The sequence below is a fragment of the Nomascus leucogenys genome, chromosome 4 (genome assembly GCF_006542625.1).
Source record: "Nomascus leucogenys isolate Asia chromosome 4, Asia_NLE_v1, whole genome shotgun sequence".
Classification (NCBI taxonomy): Eukaryota; Metazoa; Chordata; class Mammalia; order Primates; family Hylobatidae; genus Nomascus; species Nomascus leucogenys.
The window spans coordinates 73,874,970-73,891,993 of NC_044384.1; the positions used below are offsets into that span (position 1 = coordinate 73,874,970).

The 17,024-nt window shown below is 49.9% G+C and overlaps 1 long non-coding RNA gene across 1 annotated transcript; it reads right to left on the reverse strand.

The window, feature by feature from the left end:
• Window positions 1–228: 228 nt before the first annotated feature.
• Window positions 229–3,899, reverse strand: LOC105739638. The gene is made up of 5 exons (XR_004029666.1): window positions 3,854–3,899; window positions 3,108–3,236; window positions 2,101–2,370; window positions 1,116–1,228; window positions 229–532 (listed from the first exon to the last, which is right to left on the reverse strand). It is a non-coding gene; the product is annotated as an uncharacterized LOC105739638 (long non-coding RNA).
• Window positions 3,900–17,024: the final 13,125 nt, after the last annotated feature.

Below are 17,024 nucleotides of genomic sequence, written 5' to 3' on the forward strand. Positions count from 1 at the left end.
GGCACCTACTGGCTGCAGTTCCACCTTTCCTTCCCTGGACTCTCAGGGAGAAACAAGTTCTGGATTCAGCTGAACTGAGTTCAAGTTCAGGCTCTGTGACTCACTGGCTGTGTAATTTTGGGTAAGTCACTTGCTGTCCTTGAGTCCCATATTGTCCTTGGTAAAATAGAGGGGTAGAATTATTGTTAGGTTTTGAAGGCAAAGCGAGGATTAGAAAGACAGAGACAGTTGGCGGCTTCAACAGCAACACCTTTATTGCTAGCAAAGCCCTGCGGAGGGGTAAACCAGCTTAGTCCCAGGGCCAACTGCCACTCACAGGCTGGGGTAATCATGGGACTGGGAGGGAGGGTTCAGGGTGGTAGAGCTTGCTGCCCAGCAGGATATGGCAAGGATGTTCCTGCAGTCAGGCTGTTGGGCCTTTGCCTGGAAGGATGCGATAAGGATGTTTCTGCAGTCACATGGTCAGGAAGGCTGTTTCTCATGGCCCAAGTTCCCATGGAATGTTTCACTCTGACCAGGGTCTGCAAAATGGCTGGAGGTTTACAACATGGTACAGGTTAGACTAACAGTAACACCTCCCAGGTAGAGAGTTCTACAAAGTAAACTTCCCTTGAGCATCTACCCTGTACCAGACATGGTGCTAGGACCCAGGCCACAGGAGGAACAGGACAGATGAGGCCCCTGCTATGCTGGTGCTCATGTCTGATGAAGGAATCTAACAGGTCATAAGACCAGGTCAGATGGTGGTGGTAATCAAAGACATTACAAAAGTGAGATGAGCCAGAAAGAAACCAAAGGAGCTGTTACAAACACAGTGACAGATGGAGACCCCTCCAAAAGGTGACTTTTGAGCAGAAACCTGAGAAATGTGGAGGGGGCTATGGAGAAGGACCAGCCCCTGAAGCCATCCTAGGATTAAAGACCCAGCACCAGGAGGGCAATGGAATGGTCTGACCTGGGCATCCTTCATGATTCTGTCCTCAGTGATGCACAAACAGAAACATGGGACAATCTCAAGCAGGGTCCATGGAGGAAGCAGGAAGCAGCTGCACTGCAGAGCTAAGGTGGGGATAAAATCTGGCCCAACAGTAAAGCTAGAAGCAGGTGCTGCTTACCACTGACCACAATGCAGGTCATGAAGCATAACCAGCCGCTAAGGCACATCCAGGGCCAGACCAGCTGGCTGGGCTGCCAGCATCTTAGCAGAGATCCTAGGAGATCAGATGAGCTGGTTAGGGGGGAGAAAAAAAAAACAGGAAACCTTCAGAAAATTCCAGAGGACCCATGACACTTAACATCAACTTCCCCTGAGTGGGATCTGTTTGTCATTGCTGGTTCTAAAGAGTTGGTCCCACCAACCCCACCTGCCCGTTGCCTAACCAGGGGAAAACTCAGGGTGGGGTCCACAGAAACAATCCCTATGGAAGAGAAAAGGGTGTTTCTCATCCAAAACCAAGGGAGGAGACCCACAAAACACCACTCATAATGAGCAGAGTGGCCTGCAGGGAGAGACAGGATTCTGCTGCTCATTTGGGTATCTGCTTCCCAGTAGGAAAGGGACAGGATAGAGGGGCTAAGTGGACTCTAGGCTGTGGGGCTAGGGGAGCTGGTGCTGACTCACTGTTGGAGTGAGCCACAATAGGAGGCTTAGAACCCCTCCCTGCAGCCTCTCCAGTCTAATAAGAGGGTGGTAGTGTGGTCAGTGGGGGCATCCGGACACAGTCTAGGGCACAGGGAGTGATGTCTCCTCTGGCCTCCTCTTTCAGCTGCAGATTCTCCGAGTTACTGGAACAGCTTCTCCATGGCCCCACCAGCCTGGAGGGTGGTGACAGCTCCCAGATGATGCTAACCCCAGGGCCCTGCACCATCTCTCCTGGTTCCCCTTGGCCCTGCCCACACCTTTGTAAACAGCTTTTTCTTAATGACCCTTCAGCCACTTCGAGGTCGCTGCCAGCACCTGACTGCCACGTTCCCCAAAGGGACCAGGCTCCTTGGCACAGGAGCTGAGGTTTCTACAGGAACAGAGAAAACACTGTCCCAACTGTTGGAATGGAGTCGGGAGTGGAAAAAAGAATGTTTGTTCTCAATGCTTACACTTACCAATTGTTTCATTTAATCACATGAAGGCTGTGTGGCATTTTGAAGTAGAATTAGTAATCTACATAATTACAAATTATGTTCTTAAAAGAAGCTGCTCAGTGCAGTGCCTGACACAAGGTGGAACTCCACGATGAGTTGGGTGAGAAGGCAGGGTGCCATGGTTACAGACAAGGACTCCAGGTACAGACTGCTTGCTTCAAACCTGGACCAGTGGTGTGAATTTGGGCAACTCTCCGTATTGCTCTTTGCCCCAGTTTTTTCATCTAACGACTAGAAGTAAAAGCAAGGTTATTGTGAAAATTAAATGAATTACAGTAAGCGGAGTGCTTACAACAACACCCCCAGGCATACGGTCAGCACTGGGCATGTTTTTCATTATACTCTTAAAGAGGTAAGAGTGAGAACACAGGCGCCAGCCATGAGCCTGGGGTTTCTCTGGCACAGGCATCAGAGACCCTATTTTAACATCCTCCATTCATTCATTTGACCCTGGTAAGGGAGGAGTCTCATGGGATAGGAGCAAGCATCCACCTTGGGATCACCCATGGTCAAATCTGAACTCCACCACTGTTCAGCTGGGTGACTTTAGGCAAGTGACTTTCCCTCTCTGATCCCCATGTTCCTTTTTGATAAAAACAGCACAATGGCAGGCCTATGGGGATTGAAGGAGCTGTCAGAAAAATGTGTGCCTTAGTTTGAATTTCCTGGAAGTGGATCCTAAGGCAAAGATTCAAATACAAAAATTCTATTTAGACATGACTCTAGGATAGTAATTTTACTGCCAATTCTTCCTTAGGGTGCGAATCCCAGGAAACACCAGTAGAGGAGTGGGGAACTGAGACAGGAAAGGAATGCAGCAGTTAAAGGGACCTTCATCAAGAAAGTTTCCCCTGTGGCAGCCAGGACTCAGCCCTGCCAGGCATCTCTGAGAGACAGCACAGAACAGGTGTCTCAGAGTCATCCCACCCAGAGCAAGGGAGCTGGGGTATTTATCCACCAATACCCACCAGTCACTCCTCAGGGCTCCTTTGAAGGACGTGATTCCTCCAGAATGTCCTGCCTGAGCTGCAAGGGTCAGACCTGGGGTTGAGGGCTGGGCCCCTGACAGCACCTCCAGCAATGAGCAGGAACACAGCCTGGTGTGGAGAGTTTCAGTCAGTGACTCCAACACATACACACACTCACACACCACTCTCCAACCCCAACAAAGTGTGTATGTACATACACATACATGCATACATGACTGTTACCCACTTTGATCCTGGTGACTCCATGGGATATGCAATAAGGTGGGAATCAGAGGGAAGAGCAGAATTAAGGGGAGTGAAAGTCTTAAGAACAAAATGCAAATTTAGGCAGAAAATCAAGGGGGAAGAGGAGTGGTCTGGATACCAAATGCCTGCTGGGTGGGCCCTGCTCTACACACACTGTCACTAATTCTCCAAGAAGCTTCGTGGGGTAGAAGAAATTCCTCCCACTTTACAGATGACAGAAATGTAGTTCAGAAAACTGATTTTACTAATGTCTCAGCAAGCTAGTGAGTGATAGATATGGACACCCAGATCTTCCTGTCCACAAAGCCTACAAATTCTCCCTTGTTAGGCAGGCTGCATACCAGGCCCTGCTTCTGGGCTCTGCTCCTTTTCCTGCTAGGCAATCATGGCAGAATTGACAAAAACATTTTCCCCCTTCACTACCTGGAGCAGAGCCAATGAGAGGGGCTGGGGAACAGGCCATGAGGCCCTGCACCCACCATTCAATGTGTTCAGGATTGTGGTCCCTCAGAACTCTTGCACCACGTGGTGGCATCACTCATGGTGTCTGGGTGTCTTCTGAGGTTGCATAGGATCCAGTAGAGGCCACTGGCTGTGCTGTCATATCCTAAGAGGCAGCCACACAGGCTTGGGTCTCTTGGCTGCTTCAGCACCAGAGGTTGGACAGTGCTCATGCACTGAGGCCCTCGGGAGAACGGGAGGAGGGAAAGGAAGGGCAGAATGGAGTGATGTAATGTCCATCCACCATGTCCCTGGATGGAGAGACCTACACCGGGACCACCACTGGTACTCATGAAGATGCCAACCTCCATTTATATGTCCTCATCTGACAACTCCTTCCCATTTTCATCCTGGAGACAAGACCTCGGAACACACTAGCTCTGAGGGCACCTGAGTGTAACCTGAGACAGTCCTTGAAGACTGTTCATCCAAGCAGGATCCCTCCGTTGCCATCTCCAGACCTGTCCCACAAGCTCCCTCCCTGGTCTCCTGGCTCTTGTTCACTCCTTCCAGGCAGTCTTCTACAGTCATCTCTAAAACATATCTGACTGTCCCTCCTTTATCCAGCACCTTCCATGGCTCCCCAGAGCCCTCCAGATCAAGTTCAAGTTCTTTGATCAGACACTTGACCTCAAGCTCCATTCTACCTCCTGAATTAAGATCCTGGAGAAGCCACCTTGCCCAGCACAAGTGCATCACTGAAGTCCCAAATCTTGAACGCGGGCTTGGCCTTGAGGAAGTCATCAACACCCTGGCTAGTAAGGGTGCAGTGCTGCTCCAGGATGATGGTGTCTAAAATTATGCACCAGGTCACAGGCCCTGCAGAATCATCACCCCTGAGCCCAGTAGGTGCTCAGTCCATGGTGTTGACTGCTCCCTGGGCCAGGAGAGCGCTTGGTGGCTCTGGGACTCCTCCTGTGGAACACCTGCCTCTGCCTTGGGACCTTCCCCTTCCCATGGGAAGCCCCCACAGCTCTGGATTGTGGCACCTGCCCTGGGATCCTCCAGCCCCATAGGCCATATTTCGTGCCTTAGCCCTCCCAGAACATGACATGTTTCTCAGAATGTGGCTGATGTCCAGGGCCATCTGTGGATGTTTGCTGGGGACCTCTTGCTGATTCCCTTTGTGGTCTGTAGGGCAGGGCCAAGAGGAGAAACCAGCCCAACCTCAGAAAAGACAAAAGTCTCACTGCCACAACGGCAACCACCAAACAGTCAGCAGTGCTTCTGGAAGGAAAGGAGGTTTCATTCTGCAGAAAGCCCTGGCTTCTTTCTGAAGACAGGGAGGGATACCAATCCCTGCATACCTGCGGTACCTATGTTACCATCTGTGCCTAGGATGTGCGACAGGCCCCTGCTCCCACTGCAGGGTTGACGTTCCCTCCAGCTAGAGACCTGGGCTCCTGACATCACCTGGACTCTTTGTCCTGTTCTGGATGAGTGTGGAGAGGCTGTACCTGGTATTTCCCTAGGTCCTTGGCTTCTACTTTCTAGACATCCAGCAGGAGTGACCTTGCCCAGCCCCACACCTGAAATGGGACTCCCTTGTAGAGCAGCCGAGACATCTACAGATGGAAGAGTGCTCTGGTGAGATAGGCCACAGGGGTCCCCGGGGAGGATCAGGGGCCGGAGTATTCCAGAGGTTTCCAACCTTGGGCTCTGTGGGAACACTGATCTGGACCTATTTTTTCATTTAGGTCACCAAGAGACAACCTCTAACCCCTGAGTAAGGCATGGTCCAAGCTCTGGCATGAGATTCTCTTCCAGCAACACGATGCTTGCAGGGACAGGTAGAAAAGCCGGTGACCAGGCCTGCTGTCCCTCAGGTAAGGACAGTGTGCTACCCACTCTCTGAGAGGTGGTGCCGGGCCACAGCACTGGGTGCCTGTATCACTGGCTCTGCAGACACCGGTCATGGAGGTCCCATGGAGGTCCTCCCCTCTCCACATTACCTTCTTGCTGCTCCTAGATTTATTCTAGTCTTAAGCACTTTGAGCCATTTTTCTGTGCATTGGATCTGACATTTTTGCTCTCAGATGAAATATGGCAAAGTAAGCCGGGCCACCAGGATTCCTGGAGGGAACTTTGGATGCTGGGTCTTGGGCTCCAGGGCACTGATGGGACTGAACCAGAAAGAGCCAGGGAAGGACAAACACTGGGGCTCAGACCCTATGACCCAATGGCCATTGTAGCCTGTCCTTATGGCCCCAAGACACCCTGTCCTCAGGCCACAGACACCATGGGCTTTGGTCAGGTCCCAGCCTCCCAGTATTGTCCTGGCACTAGTGGGTGCTGACCCCTGAGCCACAACCACAGTTCTGGGTTTGGGTTTGGTAAAACCACCTCAGGGACAGAGTTCTGGGGCCAGGTTTGGCCGGAACCAATGTGCCTCCCAGGGATGGTGTGTCACTCCTACTTGCCATGAAATGTGCACACAGGCTGCCCCCATGCCCATCCCATCCTGCTGGACGGAATGGAGGAAATCAGGGAACAGGCAGGGTGGACAGCTGGGGTGCAAGGAGAGGCAGCTGCATGCTGGGAGGTCAGGCCCTGTGAGGGCTGTGGGGTCATCAGGTGGAGTGGGCTCCAGGTGCACCCTCAGTGCAGGTTTCAGGCCAGGCTCCCTGGACCCCGGCTGGGTGATATGGTCACTCCATGGGGGGCTGCTGTCAGGCCCTGGCCGACCACCCTGGGCAGCATCATCCCATCTCAGGACTGGACTTTCTGAGTCCTGAGACAGGACAGGGCTGCCCAAGCCTGACAGACTGGGAGGACCTATTAAGTCCTCCATGCCTAGACCAGCCTCACACACAGCAGGGAGAGTCTCCTACCTTTACCTTCAGGGCACTGACTGATCCATCTCACTCTAAGGCAACCAAGGCAGAGCTGAGGACCTGTGCCAGGCTGGGAGCCAGTCCCCTCCCTAAATGGGCCTGAGGGAAGCCTCATCCCTGTCCCAGCGCACTGCAAGTTTCAGCCCAGGAGACACACAGGGAAGGGAGGATGGGACCTCCCCGCTGGCTGACCCTGGAAAAGCAAGACCTGGGAGAAGAGGGAGCACAGGGCTGGCAGGGGATGCTCCAGGCCCATGGAGAGCTCAGGCTGCACCAAGGGGCTGCCTCTCCTGGGCTGGAGGCTGTGCCCTCTGCAGGATCTGAGGAAGTCCAGTCCTGAGATGGGACAGTGCTACCCAGGGTGGGTGGCCAGCTCCTGACAACAGTCCCCCAGGGAGTGACCATATCACCCGGCCAGGGTCCAGGGAGCCTCGGCCAAGACCTGCCCAGTGCACTGAGGGTGCACCCGGAGCCCACCCCACCTGACGACCCCACAGCCCTCACAGGGTCTGACCTCCCAGCATGCACCTGCCTCTCCCTGAAACCCAGCTGCCCACCCTGCCTGTTCCCTGACCTCTTCCATCCCGTGCAGCCCACAGACTGTGACCATATCTCCGGCCACTCTGGCCCTTCCTTTACCTTTGTCCTGTCAGAATCTCTGAGCAAGATCTCCCAGGTCCATCCAAACACCTGCTTTGTCTACTTTTGACTGGGCCATTGAACATCACTGGGCCATCCCAGCTGTCCACAGGGCCCTCGATAGCATGCATTTCCCCTGATATCTCCCAGCAGTGCTCAGCAGCCCCCACTGACCAGGTCCCTGCTGACCAGATCCCGCACATCAGATCCTCCCTGACCACACCCTCACTGATTAGACCCCCATCACCAGGCCTCACTAACTAGATTCCCGCTGCCAGGCCCACAATGACCAGGACTCCACTGACAAGGACCTTCCTGACAAGGCTTCACTGACCAGGTCCTTACTGACAAGGCCTCACTGACCAGGTCCTTACTGACAAGGCCTCACTGATCAGGTTCCACTGATCATGACCCCATTTCCTGTCCCCACAGATGAAAACTCACTGACCAGGCCTCCAGGGAATAGGCTGCCACTGATCAGGCCCCTACTAACCAGGCCTGAGGTGACCAGATGTCCCTGACTGGGACACTAATGAGTACGCCCCACTGAACAGGCACGCACTGCTCAGATCCCTGCTGACCAGGTCACCCCGTAGACCAGTGCTACAAAAGCCACCACTGATCAAGTCCTCTCTGGCCAGGCCCCCACTGATTAGGTTCCACTGACAAGCATGCCCTGACCAGGGCCCCACTGACAAGGGCCTCTGCTGACTAGGTCCCATGTGACCAGGCCACCACTGAATAGCACCCCTTGACCTGGTCACCAGTAACCCAGCCCAATCTGACAAGGCCACCACTAAGCCCCAGCTGACAAGGTCTCCACTGACCAAGTCCCACAGCCCAGGTTTGCACTGACCAGACACCAGACATTTGTCTGCCACTAGGAACCCACTCACCAAGACCTGCACTGCTAGATCCCTCCAATGAGACCCTCTCTAAGCAGACCCCTGCTGACCACCCCCCACTAAATAGGCCTCACTGACCAAGTCCCAACTGACTAGGTCCACTGAGCAGGCCCACACTGATCAGGCCCCTCCTAACCATATCAGAAGGCCAAGCGGCAATGAGATGTTTCATATGGCAGGAGTAGGAGCAAGACAGAGAGAGGAAAGAGGTGCGAGATCCTGTTAGACAACCAGATCACATGAGAACTCACTATCAGGAGATCAGCATCAAGAAGATTAACCATTGGTGGAGGATCTTCCACCCACACCAACGCCCACTGTTTCCAGGCAGAAGCCTCCTGCAGAGGCAGAGCCTCTTAGGAAACTTCCACTATGGCAGTGCAGAAGGAAAATATAGGCTTTGAGCCCCCACACAGGAGGCCACCATCCTCCAGACTCCAGATTCATAAGCCCACCAACAGCTCACACCATCCATATGGAAAAGCTACAGGCACTCCACACCAGCCCAGCCCATGAGAGCAGCCATGGGGGCTACACTCGGCAAAGCCACAGGTGCACTGCCCTGGTAGAGGTTTCCCATGAGCCTCTGCCTCTGCAGCAGGTTACGCCCCCTTCCTACTAGCCCCCACCATCCCAGCACCCTACTGATGACCTACTCCTCCCCATGCTACCCCTCCTTTTCCTTCCACCCCAACCACCTCCCATCCAAGATTAAATCACCTCCCACCTGGCCACCTCCAACATTAAGGATTACACATGAGTTTTATAGGGACACAGAGCCAGCCTATGTTATTCTGACTCTGATACCCCAGAACCTCATGTCCTTCTCACAGAGCAAAACATAGTCATGCCTTTTCAAAAGTTTCCAAGACTTAACTCATTCCAAATGTAAAAATTTCAAAGTCTCATCTGAGACAAGGCTACAGTCCCTTCTGCAAGTAAGTCCCTGAATTAAAAAGAGATTTCTTTTCTTTCAAGGTACAGCAGGCATTGGGTAAAATTTCTCAATCCAAAGGGAAGAAATTCCCCAGAAAAATAACACAAATGCAAGTCCAAAACCCAGAAGGACAGTATTCACTCAATCTCACAGCTCCATAATCATCAAGAGAACTCACTATCATGCAGACAGCATTAAGGAGACAGTGTTCAACCATTTATAAAGAATCCAACCCCCACCCTCATCTTTCACCCCCACCAACAAAATAATCTCCCCCATTCTCCCCACACCCTTACCTCCAACACCCACTCTTCTCCATGATTAAATCACCTCCCACCAGGCCCCGCCTTTAACATTCCCTACTACAGTTCCACGAGAGTACTGGTAGGGACACAAAATCAAGTCATGTTATTCTAACTCGGGTTCCCCCCAATCTCATATCCTTGTCACACTGCAAAATACAATGATGCCTTCTGTACAGTCCCCCAAAGTCTGTCTCATCTGAGACAAGGCTGCAGTCCCTTCTGCCCATGAACCTCTGAAATACAAAGCAAGTTAACCACTTCCAAGGTGCAATGATCGTACAGGCGTTGGGTAAACATTCCCAGCCAAAAGGAAAAAATTTGCCAGAAAGAAGCACAAAACACAGATGGGACTTACAGACCCCATGCAAGTCAAAAACCCAGCAGGCCAGTCATTGAATCCTAGAGCTCCCAAATCATCTTTTCTGAATCTATATCCCACATCTGGAGCACAGAGGTGGATGGCTGGGCTCCCAAGGCCTTGGGCAGCTCAGCATCTGTGGCTGTACAGGGTCTATCCCCAACAGCTGCCCTCATGGGCTGGGCTGGTGTTGAGTGCCTGTGACTTTTCCACACTGAGGGTGCAAGCAGTTGGTGGGTCTATGAATCTGGGGTCTGGAAAATCATGCATCCCTCTGTGGGGGCTCCAACTCTATATGTTCCTTCTTTACTGCCCTAGTAAAGGTTTCCCATGAGGCTCTGCCTCTTGGAAAAGCTTCTGCCTGAACACCCAGGTTTTTCCATACATACTCTGGAGTCTAGACAAAGGCTCCCAAGCCTATAGTTTTGTGCTCTGTGCACCTGCTGGCTTAATACTATGTGGAAGCCACCAAGGCTTGAAGCTTGCACCCCTGAAGCAGTGATGCAACCTGTACCTGTGCATCTTTCAGCCATGGCTGGAGCTGGAGCTGCAGGGATGTAGGCAGCAGTGTCCTGAGGACGGACACAGCAGCGCGAACATGGGACTGAACCAGGAAAGTATTCTTCGGTCCTAGAACTCAGGGCCTGTGACAGCAAGCTCTGCTGCAAAGGTCTCTGAAATGCCTTTAAGGCCTTTTAAATATTGTCTTAGCTATTAGCACTGGGCTCCATTTTATGAAAATTTCTGAAGCCTTCTTGAATTTTCCCACTGAAAATCAGCTTTTCTTTTTGATCACTTGGCCAGGCTGGAAATTTTCCAAACTTTTAAGCCCTGCTTCTCATTTAAATATAAGTTTCAAAGTGAGGTCATCTATTCAGTCACACAGAAGGCCACAGGTTGTTCAAAACAGACAAGACACCTCTTGAGCTTTGCTGCCTACTTCATTTCACCAGATATACCCTAAATCATCACCCTCAAGTTCAAAGTTTCAGAGGTCCCCAGGGCAGGGACACCGTCCAGCCAAGTTCTTTGCTGAGGCAAAACAAAAGTAACTTTTGCTCCTGTTCCCAGTAAGTTGCTCATTTCCATCTGAGACCTTCTAAGCCTGGCCTTCACTGTCCCTCCTTCAGTCACTCTTTTAATTATAGCTATATAACAAGTCTCTATGGTCACCTTTTTAATTTAACACGACTCTACAATAGTCCAAACTTTCCCTCATCTTTCTTTCTTCTTCCAAGTCCTCCAAATTGTGCAGCTTCTGGTCATTCCCCACTTCAGAACCTGCTTCTACATTTTCAGCTATCATTGTGGCAGCCTGGCAATGTGGTAAAAGAAAAGTCCATTTTCAGGGGGAAAATTCAAGAAGCCTTCAGATATTTGCATAGAAAAGAAGTCAAATGCTAATAGTAAAAAAAATGAGGAAAAGACCTTGAGGGCATTTCATAGCTCCACTCTACAGTACAAATTTTCTGTAATATCATTTCTAAAAGAGGTTTAGTTGGCTCATGGTTCTGCAGGCTGTAGAGGCAGCAAGTGGCTTCTGCTTCTGGGAGGATCAGGAAGCCTCCCAATCATACCAGAAGGCCAAGTAACAATGAGATGTTCCATATGGCGGGAGTAGGAAGAAGACAGAGAGGAAAGATGTGCCCCACCCAGTTATACAACCAGATCTCTTGAGAACTCACTATCAGGAGATCAGCATCAGGAAGATTAAACAATGGTGAAGGATCCACCCACACCACCGCCCACTGTTTCCAGGCAGAAGCCTCCTGCAGTGGCAGAACCTCTTGGAGAACCTCTGTTAGGGCAGTGCAGAAGGAATATATGGGCTTGGAGCCCCCACACAGGAGGCCACCATCCTCCAGACTGCAGATTCATAGACCCACCAACAGCTTGCACTCTCAGTGGAAAAGCTACAGGCACTCCACACCAGCCCAGCCCATGAGAGCAGCCATGGGGGCTATACCCTGCAAAGCCACAGGTGCACTGCCCTAGTAGAGACTTTACATGAGCCTCTGCCTCTGCAGTAGGCTACTCCCTCTTTATACTACCCACCACCCTCTCACCACCCCATTAACAACCTACTCCTCACCCTACCCACCCCTTTTCCTTCCACCCCTGGCCCCTTCCCATCCATGATTAAATCACCTCCAGCCAGGCCCCACCTCCAACATTAAGGACTACAATTCACATGAGTTTTGGTAAAGAAACACAGCCAAATTATATTATTTGGACCCTGATCCCCCACAGTCTCATGTCCTTCTCACACAGCAAAATATATTCATGCCTTTTCAAAAGTTTCCAAAAGTCTTAACTCATTCCAACATTAACTCAAAGGTAAAAAATTCAACATCTCATCTGAGACAAGTCTACAATATCTTTTGCCTATGAGTCCCTGAATTTAAAAGGATGTTCTTTTCTTTCAAGGTACAATAATGGTGCAGGCTTTGGGTAAGCTTTTTCAATCCAAAGGGAAGAAATTTCCCAGGAAAATAACACAAATGGGACCATAGGCCCAATGCAAGTCCAAAACCCAGGAGGCCAGTATCCATTCAATCTCACAGCTCCAAAATCATGAACAGAACTCACTATCACAAGGACAGCAATAAGGAGATAGTGTCTAATCATTTATGAAGGATCCACCCCCCACCTCCAATTTTCATTCCTCAGCCCCACCATAATTCCCCAATTCTCCCTGCCCCCCACCTTCCAACCCCCACTCTCCACCGTGATTAAATCACCTTCCACCAGGCCCCACCTTTAACATTCTGATTACAATTCCACATGAATTTTGGTAGGGATACAGAGCTAAATTTTATTATTCTGTCCCTGGATCCCCAAATCTCATGTCCTTCTCACATTGCAAAATACAATGATGCCTTCCCTACGGTCCCCTAAAATCTTATATCATTCCAGCATTTATGCAAATTTTCAAAGCTTAACATCTCATCTGACACAAGGCTATAGTCACTTAGGCCCATGAGCCTCTCAAATATAAAGCAAGTTAACTACTTCCAAAGTACAATGCTTGTACAGGCATTGGGTAAGCATTCCCAGCCAAAAGGAAGAATTTTGCCAGAAAAAAACAAAACATAGATAGGACTTACCGGCCCCATGAAACTCCAAACCCAGAAGGCCAGTCATTCAATCCTACAGCTCCAAAATCACCCCTTTTGAAACCTTGTCCCACATCCAGGGCACAGGGGTGTGAGGGCTGGGCTCCCAAGGCCTTGGGCAGCTTGGCACCTGTGGCTTTGCAGGGTTTATGCCCCACGGCTGCCCTCATAGGCTCGGCTGGTGTTGAGTGCCTGTGACTTTTCCCCACTGAGGATACACGTTGTTGGGGGGTCTATGAATCTGGGGTCTGCATGATGGTGGCCTCCAGTGTGGGGGCTCCAATCCCATATTTTCCTTCTGCTCTGCCCTAGTAGAGGTTTCATATAAGGTTCTGCCTTTGTGGGATGCTTTTGCCTGGACACTGCACCATTTTCCTGTGAGCCTTCTGATCACAAGTGTTTAACAATTCTTTTCAAAGGTCCAAACTTTCATTCCTCTTGTCTTCGAAGCCCTCCAAACTCTCCCGACCTCTGTCTGCTACTCCATTCTGAACCTGCTTCTACATTCTCACTATCTTTGCCACAGCCTGGCAATGTGGTAAATGAAGACAAATCCATTTTCGGGGGGAAAATTCAAGAAGGCTTCAGATACTTGAATGAAAAGAAGCTGAGTGCTGATTGCCAAGACATTAGGGTAAAACTATTAAATGAAGACATTTAATAGTTCCACTTTGCACTACTAATTTTCTCTATGACCATAAAGAAAAGAGGTTTAATTGGCTCATGATTCTGCAGGCCATAAGGAAACATAGTGGCTTCTGAATCTGGGAGGAGTCAGGAAGCCTCCCAATCATACCAGAATGTCAAGGGGCAATGAGATGATTCATGTGGCAGGAGTAGATGCAAGACAGAGAGAGGAAAGAGGTGTCACACCCTATTATACAACCAGATCTCATGAGAAGTATCACAAGGTAAGCATCATGAAGATGGTGCTTAAACATTGGTGAAGGATCAACCACCCACCCTCACCTCCCACTGTTTCCAAACAGAAGCCTGCTGCAGAGGCAGAGCCTCTTGGAAAATCTCTACTAGGGAAGTGTGGAAGGAAAATATGGGCTTGGAGCCCCCATACAGATGGCCACCACCCTCCAGACCCCAGATTCATAGACCCACCAGCAGCTCACACCCTCTTTGGAAAAGCTACAGGCACTCAACACCAGCCCAGCCCATGAGAGCAGCTGCAGGGGCTCAACCCTGCAAAGCCACAGGTGCACAGCCCTAGTAGAGGTTTTCCGTGAGGCTTCACCTCTGCAGCAGACTACTCCTGCTTCCTACTGCCCCCCACCCACCCACCATTCTACTGCCAGCCTACTCCTCCCTACCCTAACCAATCCTTTTCCTTCCACCCCCAACCACCTCCAATCCATGATTAAATCATCTCCCCCAGACCCCACGTTCAACATTTGGAATTACAATTCCACATGAATTTTTATAGGGACACACAGCCAAACCATACTATTCCGACCCTGATATCCCAGAATCTCATGTCCTTATCACAGAGTAAAATACAATCATGCCTTTTCAAAAGTTCCCACATCCTTAACTCATTCCAAATGTAAAAAGTTCAAAGTCTCATCTGAGACGAGGCTAGTGTCCCTTCTGCCTATGAGTCCCTGAATTTAAAAGGGATTTCTTTTCTTTCAAGGTACAACGATGGTAGAGGCATTGTGTAAGCTTTCTCAATCCAAAGGGAAGAAATTTCCCAGAAAAATAATACAAATGGGACTGCAGGCCCAATGCAAGTCCAAAACACAGCAGGACAGTATTCACTCAATCTCACAGCTCCAAAATCATCAAGAGAACTCACTATCATGCAGACAGCATTAAGGAGATAGCGTTGAAACATTTGTGAAGAATCCGCCCCCCCACCCTCAACTTTCACTTCCACCCAAAAAATAATCTCCCCCACTCTCTCCACACCCTTACATCCAACCCTCATGCTTCTCCATGATTGAATCACCTCCCACCAGGCCCCACCTTTAACATTCACCATTACAGTTCCACATGAGTATTGGTAGGGACACAGAATCAAATCATATTATTCTGGCCCTTGATCCCCAAATCTCGTATTCTTCTATCCTTGTCACACTGCAAAATACATTGATGACTTCTCTACTGTCCCCCAACGACTTTACTTATTCCAGCATTTACTGAAATGTCCAAGGACTTACAGACCCCACGCAAGTCAAAAACCCAGCAGGCCAGTCATTGAATCCTACAGCTGCAAATCATCTTTAGATCTAGAGCATAGGAGTGTGATGGCTGGGCTCCCAAGGCCTTGGGCAGATCTGCACCTGTGGCTGTGCAGGGTCTATTCCCCGTAGCTGCCCTCATGGGCTGGGCTGGTGTTGAGTGCCTGTAGCTTTTCCACACTGAGGTTGCAAGCTGTTGGTAGGTCTATGAATCTGAGGTCTGGAGAATGGTGCCTCCATGTTTAGGAACTCCAACCCTATATTCTCCTCCTGTACTGCCCTAGTAGAGGTTTCCCATGAGGCTCTGCCTCTTGGAAAATCTTGTGCCTGAACACCCAGGTTTTTCCGTACATACTCTGGAGTCTACACAAAGGCTCCCAAGCCTCTAGTTTTGTGCTCTGTGCACCTGCTGGCTTAACACTATGTGGAAGCCACCAAGGCTTGGAGCTTGCAACCCTGAAGAAGTGATGCAAACTGTACCTGTGCATCCTTCAGCCATGGCTGGAACTAGAGCTGCAGGAATGCAGGGAGCAGTGTCCTGAGGCTGCCCATAGAGGGGGGTCATGGAACTGGCCTAGAAAACCATTATTCTCTCCTGGGCCCCAGGCCTATGATAGCAAGGGCTATCATATGCCAAGGTTTCTGAAATGGCTTCAGGGCCTCTACCCTATTGTCTTGGCTATTAGCACTGGGCTCCTTTTCATGCAAATTTCTGAAGCCTTCTTCAGTTTTCCCCTGAAAATCAGCTTTTCTTTTTGACCACTTGGCCAGGCTGCAAATTTTCCAAACTTTTGAGTTCTGTTTCTCATTTAATATAAGAGTTGGGACTCATTTAATGTAAGAGCCATCCAGACATCATTTCCTCAGTCACACATAGGGGCACAGGCTGTTTGATACAGACAGGACACCCCTTGAGCTTTGCTGCCCAGAAGTTCATTCCATCAGATACTCAGTAAGTCATCACCCTCAAGCTCAAAGTTTCACAAATCTCCAGGGCAGGGTCACTGTGCATCCACGTTCTTTGCTACAGCAAAACAAAAGTAAACTTGGCTCCTGTTTGCAGTAAGTTCCTCATTTTCATCTGAGACCTTCTAAATCTGATCTTTACAATTTTCCTGTGAGCCTTCTGATCACAAGTATTTAACAATTCTTTACAAAGATCCAAACTTTCCCTCATCTCCCTGTCTTCAAAGCCCTCCAAACTCTCCTGAACTCTGTCTGCTACCCTCTTCTGAACCTGCTTCTACATTATCACTGTCTTTGTCGCAGCCTGGCAGTGTGGTAAAGGAAGACAAGCCCATTTTCAGCGGGAAAATTCAAGAAGGCTTCAGACACTCGAATGAAAAGGAGCTGAGTGCTGATTGCCAAGACATTAGGGAGAAGGCCTTGAAGACATTTAATAGATCCACTTTGCAGTAATAATTTTCTCCATGATCATAAAGAAAAGGGGTAATAGGTTAATGATTCTGCAGGCTGTAAGGAAGCACAGTGGCTTCTGAATCTGACAGGACTCAGGAAGCCTCCCAATCATACCAGAATGTCAAGGGGCAAGGAGATGTCTCATATGGCAGGAGCAGGAGCAAGGCAGAGAAAGGAAAAAAAGTGTCATGTCCTATTGTACTGAAATGCCTAACCTTGTTTTTACTTTAACTCGTTACTTTGAATTTTGTCCTGCTGGTCTCTTTAATCACCCAGCCTTGCTTCTCCTGTAAATAAGACTCTCTCTAGCTAGGAAAGCCAGACAAACTCCAATTGACCCCATTATTTACAAGACACTAAGAGCTCCTCACCCAACCCGCTTTCGTAAGGAGTTGGCCTAGGTAAACAGATCCTCAGCATTTCAAAAGAGCCCAATTAACTGAT